This window comes from Gopherus flavomarginatus, chromosome 5 (genome assembly GCF_025201925.1).
Source record: "Gopherus flavomarginatus isolate rGopFla2 chromosome 5, rGopFla2.mat.asm, whole genome shotgun sequence".
Classification (NCBI taxonomy): domain Eukaryota; kingdom Metazoa; phylum Chordata; order Testudines; family Testudinidae; genus Gopherus; species Gopherus flavomarginatus.
In genome coordinates this window covers 24,070,500-24,081,196 of record NC_066621.1, presented here as the reverse complement: position 1 = coordinate 24,081,196, position 10,697 = coordinate 24,070,500, and the positions used below count along the sequence as shown (strand labels likewise).

Sequence of the window (10,697 nt, the reverse complement as noted above, 5' to 3'; positions counted from 1 at the left end):
TTAAACAATTGTTTCAATACGGTCCAACATGTGCAGATCACATTGTGAATCCCCAGCTGCCTCCTGTCTCTCCATCACCCCAACTAACCCACATTGCACCCCTCAGCCCATCCCCCTCAACTAACCCCCTTCATTCTCCAACCCCACATTGGCCCCGTCATTCGCCAGTCACCCCCAATGCACCCCTAGTTACCTCTCACTGACCATCTACTAGGGTTGCTAACCCTTCCGGTTTTGCCGGGAGTCTCCCGGAATCGGGCTCTTATCTCCTGGAGGCGACTGAAGCCAAACTGGGAGATTTTAGGCCGCTAAAACTCTGGCAGCGCAGCGAGGCTAAGGCAGGCTCCCTACCTGTCCTGGCCCTGCGCCGCTCCTGGAAGGAGCTGGCATGTTGCTGCAGCTCCCTGAGGGCAAGCAGGGGGTCTCCGCATGCTGTCCCTACCTTAAGCACTGACTCTGCAGTTCCCATTGGCCGTGGTTCCTGGCCAATGGGAGCTGCAGGGGCGGTGCCACCAGGCAGAGACAGTGCATGGTGTCCCCTGGCCTCCCCCCGGGCTATAGAAACATGTCAGCAGCTTCCGGGAGTGGCACAGGGCCAGGGCAGGTAAGGAGCCTGCCTTAACCCCGCTGCGCCACCGATCAGGAGCCACCTGAGATAAGCACCGCCTTGCTGGAGCCCACACCCCTCACCCCTTCCCACACCCCAACCCCCTGCCTCAGCCCTGAGTCCCCTCCCAGAGCCAGCACACCAAACCCCCTCTCGCACCAAAACTCCCTCCCAGAGCCTGCATCCTGCACCCCCTCCTGCACCCCAACCTCCTGCCCCAACCCTGAGACCCCTCCTGCACCCCCACCCCCTCCTATGCCCCAACCCTCTCCCTCAGGCTCAGCCTGGAGCCCCCTGCCACACTCCAAACCCCTTGGCCCTAGCCCAGAGCCAACACCCCAACCCTCTGCCCTAGCCCAGTGAAAGTGAATGAGGGTGTGGGAGAGCGAGTGATGGAGAGAGGGGGGATGGAGTGAGTGGGGTGGGGCCTCGGGGAAGGGGCAAGGCCTCTGGGCCAGGCAGAAGATGTATTTAAAAAAATTAAAAAAACAGTACCTGAATGTCCTTGCATATTCCAGACAACTTGCAAACACTTCTTGGAATGCGTTCACTATAGGTGCTCAGATAGCATAGTGATGAGTGCAGTATATAAACACTGATAGATTTAAAGGCTTTGTCTACATTGTTGTACATACTGGGGTACTTACCCATGTTTATGCTCAAACATGTACCCCATTCTCATGCTGAGTGTTCACATATGCAGTGCTTGACATGGGTTCAAGCTGTATGCTCATGTATACCCACATACACACTTCCACTTTTTGGTATGTATGTTTGGTATTAGCATTTCAGGAGTGATATTCCAGCATTCTGTGCAATAACTTCCTTGCGGTGTGTTATTGGTACTGTCCACTACTTTCACACATATGTCAGTGGGTGTGTCCACTCACCCTATCTCCTGCTCAACTTGGTGGAAGACATAGCAAGTGACAGATGATGTGTTTCTGCTCCTGCTCCTTCTTGCAGGACAAATATACATGCACTGCATACACAACCGGTGAGCACCTTGGGGGAATGAACCTTTTTTAAAAATCAAAGATGCGTAACCACGATGATGACTGATCTACCGTCGTTCCATGACACTGAGACACAGGAGACTGCTAGTGTTTGACTGTATGTTCTTGGGTGAACCACCGCTTCTGGACCAGGAGAACCAGCACATTGTCTTGGAAACTTGGGATGGTGACCTGTTGTCGCAGAACTTCAGAAGGAAGAAGCAGACATTCCTGGAGCTCCATGAGGAGCTGACCCCAATGCTACAGTGGCAGAACACTCAGTTCTGTAGACCCATATTGGAGCAAAAGAGGACGGCTGTTGTCCTCTGGAAGCTGGCAATGTTGGACAGCTGTTGGTCAGTCACAAACCACTTCATTGTAGGGAATTCCACTTTCGGGCTCATGGTGATACAGGTTTGCAAAGCTATCAACTTTCTCATCTAATCATAGGTGGTTGCCATCACCAAAGTTCCAGAAAGTATAGCTGGGTTCCAGAGAACGGGGTTTCCAAACTGCATGGGGGCCATCAATAGCACCTACATCCCCATACTTTGCCCACCGAAAGGAGTGAATGAATATGTCAGTTGAAAAGATTACTATTCACTCGTTCTTCAAGACTTAGTGGATCACAAAGGCAGGTTCATGCATGCTGGGGTTTGGATACACAGGAAAGGTTCATGATGCCAGGGCACTGAGGAGATTGAAACTATGGTATGTTTAAAAGGGGAGGAAGAAACTTTATTCCCAAAAATGAAATGGTTTTGTATGGTGTCTCTGTGTCCATGGTTATTCTGGGAGACCCCACATACCTGCTCCTACTCTGGCTAATGAAAACCTACCCTGACCTCAATGGTCCTGAAAAACGTGAAATCAACTACAAACTACAGTTTCAGGATGGTAGTGGTGTGTGCCTTTGGATGGCTGAAGGCTCGTTGGTGATGCGTGCACACTTAGTTGGATGCCAATGTGGCCAATTCCGTCCACATTATTGTGGCGTGCTGTGTGCTTCATAATATTTGTGAGACTAAAGGCAGCTACTTAAGGACAGAGTGGTCACAGGACAGGACTGGCTTGCAAAGCCTTTATCAACAGCCTGATCCAGTATACTTTCATACTGGTGCTGGATCACATCACGCCAGGGAAATCCTGGATGTAATTTGTGCCTACATCTTGGAACAGTGAGCAGGCTGGGGGTGACCTCAGCCTGGTCCCAAACAAAGCACCACACCCCTTCCATCATCATCACCATCTTCATCATCACCATCATCACTCCCATAACCGCATTGGTCATTGGGGCACCATCATTGACAAGCAATCAACCAATTGTCTCCACCCCTGATGATTGTGTGTCAGTGCTTGAGCCTCTGCAAAGTCCATTTCTGTCTACTCTTTTATTTTGTCAATCCATCTCTTCTTCTGTCTAGCTCTTCTTCTCTTCCCCTTTACTGTTCTTTGAAGGATGATCTTGGATAGGCCAGATAATCTTGTTACATGGCCTTACCACTTCAGCTTGTGCTTCTTCACGGTCGTCAGGAGATTTTCATATGACCCAGCACATTGGGTGATGATGGTACGGACCTCTTCATTAGTGACATGGTCAAAGTAGGAGATGCTCAGGATTTTATGGAAGTATCTCATCTCCACTACCTGTATTTTCCATTCAAGTTTTGCTGTAAGGGTCCATGTCTCTCACACATACAGAAAAATGCAGATGACCCTTGCGTGCAGCAGTTTCAGTTTGGATTCCAGGGAGATATTCCTCCAGATTGGCTTTAGCTTTGCCACTGTTGCTATTGTTTGCGCAGTTCTTGCCATAATTTCTGCTTTTGATCCTTCATCTGTGATGATTTCCCCCAAATACTTGAACTGTTTCACTGTCTCCAGCTCTTGTCCACTGACAGTGATATGTGAGCTGATCCCGTCATATTTGTTTGTCATCAGCTTGGTTTTCTCTGCACTGATTTCCATTTTGTATTTTGTGGTGGTTTCATCCAGTCATTTTTCACAAGGTTGACAAGTTCATCTTCGCTACCTGCCAGGCTGTCAATGCCATCAGCGAACCGAAGATTTCAAATTGTTCGCCCCCCATGCGGACTGTGCATATGTGATCGTCTAGGGCATCAGTCATTATGCACTCCAAATAGATGTTGAACAGTGTGGGCGAAATCAGGCAGCCTTGTCGGACTCCAACAGTGGTGCAAAACCATTCTCCTATTGTACCATTGACAAGAATTGCACTGCTGGCCTTGGCATACAGTTGTTTAATGGTAAAAATAAGCTTATGACCAACAAGGCCGCCCGGGGGAGGAGGGGCGGGCAAGTAGTGCAATTTGCCCCAGGCCTCGGGCCCCACAGGGCCCCCATGAGAATATAGTATTCTATAGTATTGCAACTTTTTTTATGGAAGGGCCCCCAAAATTGCTTTGCCCCAGGCCCCCTGAATCCTCTCGGTGACCCTGTCCAGTACCAGGTGACATGGTCACATGTCCTGTGAGACCCCAAGCCTTCATTCTTCCTGGCCTGACTCACAGGAAGGCTTGCAAGTAAACGGAGCCATCTACAGTCAGTTGTCCTAGTTGATGGCAAAGTCACAGGGCCCTGCCCCATTTACCTGTAATGAGTCATTACCTAAACAACCAACTAATGAAAGATGGTGGGAGGGTAACTAAACTGTGTGTTGAAACTCAAGTGAGTGGGAATGTTCCCTCTTGTGTTATTATAGCAGCTGGAAGGAGAGTGATATTGAATGGTACTGCCTTTAGATGCATGGAAATAATACTGAATACTGGATATCTTTATACACAAGAAATCCTACGCTGTTAAAATGTTTGTCCTCTCCACTGTAACAGAGTACATGGCCTTCTTCTGTTAATGCCTCTCCAAAATTTTTCTCAGAGATTCCTAGGAGGTGCCAGGTGTATTGTTCCATTTGTACAAGTCTATGCTCCTAGAACAGACTATGACGATGAGCAAGTTGAAAATTTTTACAATCAGCTCCAAGACATGTTTGATAAGGTACACAAGAAAGATATCCTGATTGTACAGGGAGATTGGAATGCTAAAGTGGGTACTAACGCACAGGCAGATTGGTGAGATTATTGTGGCCCTTTCTGTAATGCAGTAACCAATGAGAGAGGACTAAGAATTTTGGAGTTTGCCAGTTATAACAATCTGGTTCTTGCAAACACATTAGAAGCACATAAAGCATCCAGATGATCAACGTGGCATGCACCTGATTGTTTACATCACAGTCAGATTGACTACATCAGGGGTTCTCAAGCCGGGGGTTAGGACCCCTCAGGGAGTCATGAAGTTATTACATGGGGGGTCGTGAGCTGTCAACCTCCACCCCAAGCCCCATTTTGTCTCCAGCATTTATAATGGGGTTAAATATATAAAAAAGTGTTCTTAATTTATAAGGGGTGGGTCACATGCAGAGGCTTGCTATGTGAAAGGGGTGACCAGTAAAAAAGTTTGAGAGCCACTGGACTACATCATGGTGCAAACTCGATTTTGTTCTGGGATCAACAGAGCTAAAACAAGGAGCTTCCCTGGTGCTAATATTGGAAGTGATCACGACCTTGTGATGCTAAACTTTTGTGATGCTAAGGAAAATCGTTAGGCCAAAGTTCACCAGAATCAAGTTTGACTTAGAAAGACTTAGAGAGGGAAGCATTGCAGAGTCATTCCAAGCAATGATCATCAGAAAATTTGCTCCGCTACTTGTTCTAGAGGAAGATGTAGAAACAATGGTCAGCAATTTAAATGCTGTAATGAAGGAGGAGCAATGGACATTCTTGGGAAACACCATAAGAAGACAAAACTTTGGGTCACAAATGAAATACTACAAATGTGTGACATCAGAAGAGAACTCAAGAGAGAAAAGCACAGCACTGAGGGAGCTGATAAATACAAAGTGATTGGTAGAAAGATCAAGAAAGGAATGAAGGTGGCCAAGGAGATATGGATTGAAAGACAATGCTCTAAAATTGAAGAGTGTATCAGTAATAAAAATAGAAAATGAGCCTTCCAGATTGTAAAAGACCTGATGAAGGAATCATAGAATATCAGGGTTGGAGGGGACCTCAGGAGGTCATCTAGTCCAACTCCCTGCTCAGGGAAGGACTAATCTCCAGATGGATTTTTACCCCAGTTTCCTAAATGGCCCCTTTGAGGATTAAACTCACAACCCTGGGTTTAGCAGGCCACTGCTCAAACCACTGAGCTATCCTGTTGTGCCCCCCCCCCCCCAGGAGGAAAGGTGGACCAAAGCTAATGCATTTCTAGACAAAGAAGGGAACAGTCTCACAGAAGAAAAGGACATCATCAGTAGGTGGACAAAGTACTGCTTTTATCTATACAACCACCAGGCAGATGGAAATCCTAGTGTCCTAGACAGCTCAGACTCAACAGAGGAGGATGACTTTCCAACACTGAGTGAAGAAGTGCAGTCAGCTGTGAAGTCACTCAAGAACAGAAAGGCTACAGATATTGATAACATCCCAGCCAAACTGATGAAATTCGGAGGAAAAATATTAATAGATGTACTCAGCAAGATCTGCAACAATATCTGGCAGACCGGTGAGTGGCCCTCCAGGTGGACACAGTCACTAATGATCACTCTGCCAAAGAAAGACAACCTGCAATTGTGTCAAAATTACCGGACCATAAGCTTAATTAGCCATCCCAGCAAAGTGATGTTGAAAGTCATATTGAACAGATTGAAGCCACAAGTGGAGAATATCGTCCCTGGAGAAAAGGCTGGCTTTTGTGCTGGAATAAGTACCACAGAACAGATTTTCAATCGTTGTGTTCTATGTGAGAAGTACTTTCAACACCAGTTGTTGTTGACTTCAAGAAGGCATTTGACACGAAGCTTTCTGGGCAACCACAAAGAAGTACAATAAAAAAATTTGCAATACTATAGAATACTATATTCTCATGGGGGCCCCTGCGGGGCCCAGGGCCTGGGGCAAATTGCCCCACTTCCCCCCCCCCCCCCCGGGTGGCCCTGGTACTGGAATACATCTTAAACCTGGTGCTTTTCCATTTAGAAGGAGGGATGGGGACCCAAAGAGACAAAAGATTCCCACCTTGTGCCAAAGATATATGAGAGGGTGGAACAGAACAAAGGAGATGGCAGTCATGAGAAATCCCCTAGCTACCACCTGAGGTGGAACAAGAACTGTACCAAGGATTGGGCCCAGACTGGAAAGGAGTCTAGTTTTTGAAAGGAACTTATTGGAACATCTCTGAGGGTGAGATTTTATCTGTAATCACGGGAAAGAGTTCTGTGACCGCTTTACAGATCCAGACTAACACGGCTACCCCTCTGATATCTGTAATCAGTTTCTTAATGTATTAGGCTTAGATTTGCGTGTTTTATTTTATTTTGCTTGGTAACTTACTTTGTTCTGTCTGTTATTACTTGGAACCACTTAAATCCTACTTGTTATACTTAATAAAATCACTTTTTGCTTATTAATTAACCCAGAGCAAGTAATTAATACCTGGGGGAGCAAACAGCAGTGCATATCTATCAGTGTTATAGAGGGTGAACAATTTATGAGTTTACCCTGTATAAGCTTTATACAGGGTAAAATGGATTTATTTGGGGTTTGAACCCCATTGGGAGCTGGGCATCTGGGTGTTGGAGACAGGAGCACTTCTTAAGCTCTTTTCAGTTAAGCCTGCAGCTTTTGGGGGACATGGTTCACACCTTGGTCTGTGCTAGCGCGTCTGGCTCAACAGGACAGGGTATTGAAGTCCCAAGCTGCCAGGGAAAACGGGCTCAGAGGTAGTCTCAGCACATCAAGTGGCAGTCTCAGGAGGGTTTCTGTGACCCAACCCATCACAGGCCCCTCAGCAGGTATGACATCTTTTGGTTTGTGATTGTTTTGCCAAGGGTATTTTCCCAGCAGGGCCAGCTTTAGGAAGTGCGGGGCCCGATTCAAATACCCGGCAGCAGTCTGGGTCTTCCGTGACACTTCGTCGGCGGGTCCTTCACTCACTCTGGGTCACTGAAGGACCCGCCACCGAAATGCCGCCAAAGACCCAGAGCGAGTGAAGGACCCACCGCCGAAGTGCCTCTGAAAACCTGGACTGCCGCCAGGTGAGTAAAAATTAAAAAGGCACCTAAGTTAGGTGCTCTTCTTTAGGGCGTGGGGCCCTCTTAGGTGCGGGGCCGAAATCGGGGGAATCGGCCTAAAGCTGGCTCTGCTGCCCAGTTAAATTGCATTTATTATTTTTTCATTTTCTGTTAATGTTTACAATTGTTAGGCAGACCAAGTCTAGGGGGAATTATTCAGTGCTAGTAGGACCTTGACAACAGTTGAAGGGGTTGGGAGGAACTTTTACAACTGGATTCTGGCAACTGTAGGGTTTGGGGATAAGGGTACTTACTGGCTGTTAACTGTGAGTAACCCCATGGTTCAAAGCAGTCATGGTTTGCTGGGGTGGTTGGGGGAGGGGGTTGAGGAGAGGTCATTTTAGTGCTGTTTGGTTACTTCAATTTACTTTTCCTGTTCTCAGTGTTGTCAAACTCACAGGGAACTTTATCCACCCTTTTCTTTTTCTTCTCCAGTTAATAAATGTATCTGTCATTTCCATGCACGTTGCACTTTCCATATGTCTCCAGTTTAATATGTTCTAGTCACATATACCTGGACAGGAGGAGGGAGTTGGGGTGGGTTGGGAGAGACAGAAAGGACCTTCAGTTTTCTACCCTGAGGAGTTATGTGACTCACGGTACCGACTGGTGGGGTCTAAAGCGGGGGAAGGGGGGACAACACAAAACAATTTACCCTTTGATCACAGCCAGAATGAAGGGTCCACACATAAGTAAACAAAAATAACATTTACTGAAACTAGTGAATGTAGCATAACTCTGAACATATTTTTAAAAGCAACTGTGAAAGAAAGCAAAACAGATCAGACTCCCTGAGAACACCTGAACTATAATGTCTATGACCTTGTGTTCTTGGCCTTGAACTCCCTTTCCCCCAGAGAAGGGGGGAATAGCTGCAGAAAACAGTCCAGGCAGTGGCATAGCCAGGTTCTACTAGCAGGGGGAGCAAACACATAAAAAAAAGGCGCCGAAGCAGCGAAGAAAAAAATAAAAGAAAAACCCAAGTCTTGCCGCCAAAGACCTGGAGCAGCTGAAGGATCTGCTGCCAAATTGCCGCTGAAGACCCGGACTGCTGCGGTGTGTGTAAAAATTAAAAACGTGCCACTTTTGGGGAATGTGCTCAGTAGGGAGTGGCTGCTCCCCTGCTCCCCCCCCAACTACGCTATTGAGTCCAGGGGGACAAACAGGAGACATCTCTTGCATGTGGTTTGGGAGTGGGACACACAACAGCCTTCAGGCACAGTCTCAGTCAGGCTCATTGTTCCCCTCCTACATGGTCACAGGGCTTCTCCTAGTAGGGGCTCTGGGTGCCAGTGCAGGCTGCTGTGCCTGGAGTCCTGCAGCCCCTGTCTTGTCACTGAGGGTGGGGTTTGAATCCTCCATCTCAGCAGTACCCTGCGCTGCAGTTGCTGGAGGAGGAATAGATGGTGGATGAGGAGGAGGTGCCAGTTCCCAGACATTGGCAGTGGCTATTGTGGCAGGCAGGACTGAATCCTTTCCACTACCACTTGTACCTGGGTCTGCAACAGGACATGCTTCCGGTCCCTTTGATCAAGCTCCTGTTCCCTTTACTGAGTGTCCTGCTCCATTATTGACTCCTGCCTCTGGCGAAAATGTTCCTCCCACTCAGCAGCCCATTCCTCCCTTCCTCTCATAAAGTCAAATTGCTTCTGACTCCAGGCGATGCCAATGAGCAGGTCCTCAAGTATACTCCCTCTGCTCATACTGTCCTTGGGCTGCTGCTCCTGGTTCCCAGGCAGAATGGGCTCATCCTCTTCAGCCAAATGGTCCTGCCAAGTCAATCACAAGAGCAGCATTATATTTTTTCTTTCCCTTCAAAGCGGGTAAAAAATCATCCGACATAACATAACTTCGCTGTTGAAGGCCACGGTACAGACACTTTTTGGCATTTAAGGAATGCAGTTGTTTCATTACCCTTATTTCTCAGATAACATTTGCAGTCCCTCAGAAAGGAGCACATGCTTAAAATTTTAGGTAGCATGAAATAATAGTTTTTTTTAAAAATGTAATGTCTTTAAGTGTGTGATTGGGTCGGTGGGCTGGGGGTATGCATTTATTTTAGGGGCAATGTTAATAGTGCCCACTCTCTTTTTTTTAAGTCTGGCCATCAACTAGACAGAAAAAACAGCAGTTCTGAAAGTACCAGACTGGAAAAAGGAGGTGGCTTCCCAGTCCTGTGGTGGCGATCCAACAATCTCTGCCAGAGAGATGTTGGTGTTGCTGCTCACCCTTCTAGCTGTTGCTGAATGGAGGGGTTTTGGTGAGCTATGAACATGGACCCAGAACATTTGTATTACCATAGGACAGAAGAATTGACATAAGGAGGAAGAGTAGTGTAGATACCAGTCTAACAGGTGATGCTGGTGGTAGAATGTTTGTGCCTAACCGGGTAAAGAATGTCAGTGAAGCCAAATGGCAAAAATTAAGATGTCTGTACACTAATGCGAGGAGTCTAGGTAACAAAATGGAGGAACTAGAGCTACTGGTGCAGGAAGTGAAACCAGCTATTATAGGGATAACAGAAACATGGTGGAATAGTAGTTGTGACTGGAGTACAGGTATTGAAGGCGATGTGCTGTTTAGGAAAGACAGAAATAAAGGCAAAGGTGGTGGAGTAGCGTATATCAATGATGAGGTTAACTGTAAAGAAATAAGAAGTGATGGAATGGATAAGACAGAGTCTGTCTGGGCAAAAATCACACTGGGAAAGAAAGCTACTAGAGACTCCCCTGAGATAGTGCTTGGGGTGTGCTACAGACCGCTGGGATCTGATTTGGATATGGATAGAGACCTCTTTAATGTTTTTAATGAAGTAAACACTAATGGGAATTGTGTGATCATAGGAGACTTTAACTTCCCAGATATAGACTGGAGGACAAGTGCTAGTAAGAATAATAGGGCTCAGATGTTTCTGGATGTGATAGCTGATGGATTTCTTCACCAAGTA

At 46.9% G+C, this 10,697-nt stretch overlaps 1 protein-coding gene across 2 annotated transcripts in view; it reads right to left on the bottom strand.

Moving 5' to 3' along the window:
* Window positions 1-8,444: 8,444 nt before the first annotated feature.
* Window positions 8,445-10,697, bottom strand: part of LOC127052490 (cryptochrome-1-like) — a 45,386-nt gene continuing 43,133 nt past the window's right edge. For both annotated transcript variants that reach the window (XR_007774758.1, XM_050956228.1), the window contains exon 12: window positions 8,445-9,519. The gene's annotated coding sequence lies outside the window, so the exon portion shown is untranslated. The remainder of the gene's footprint in view (window positions 9,520-10,697) is intronic.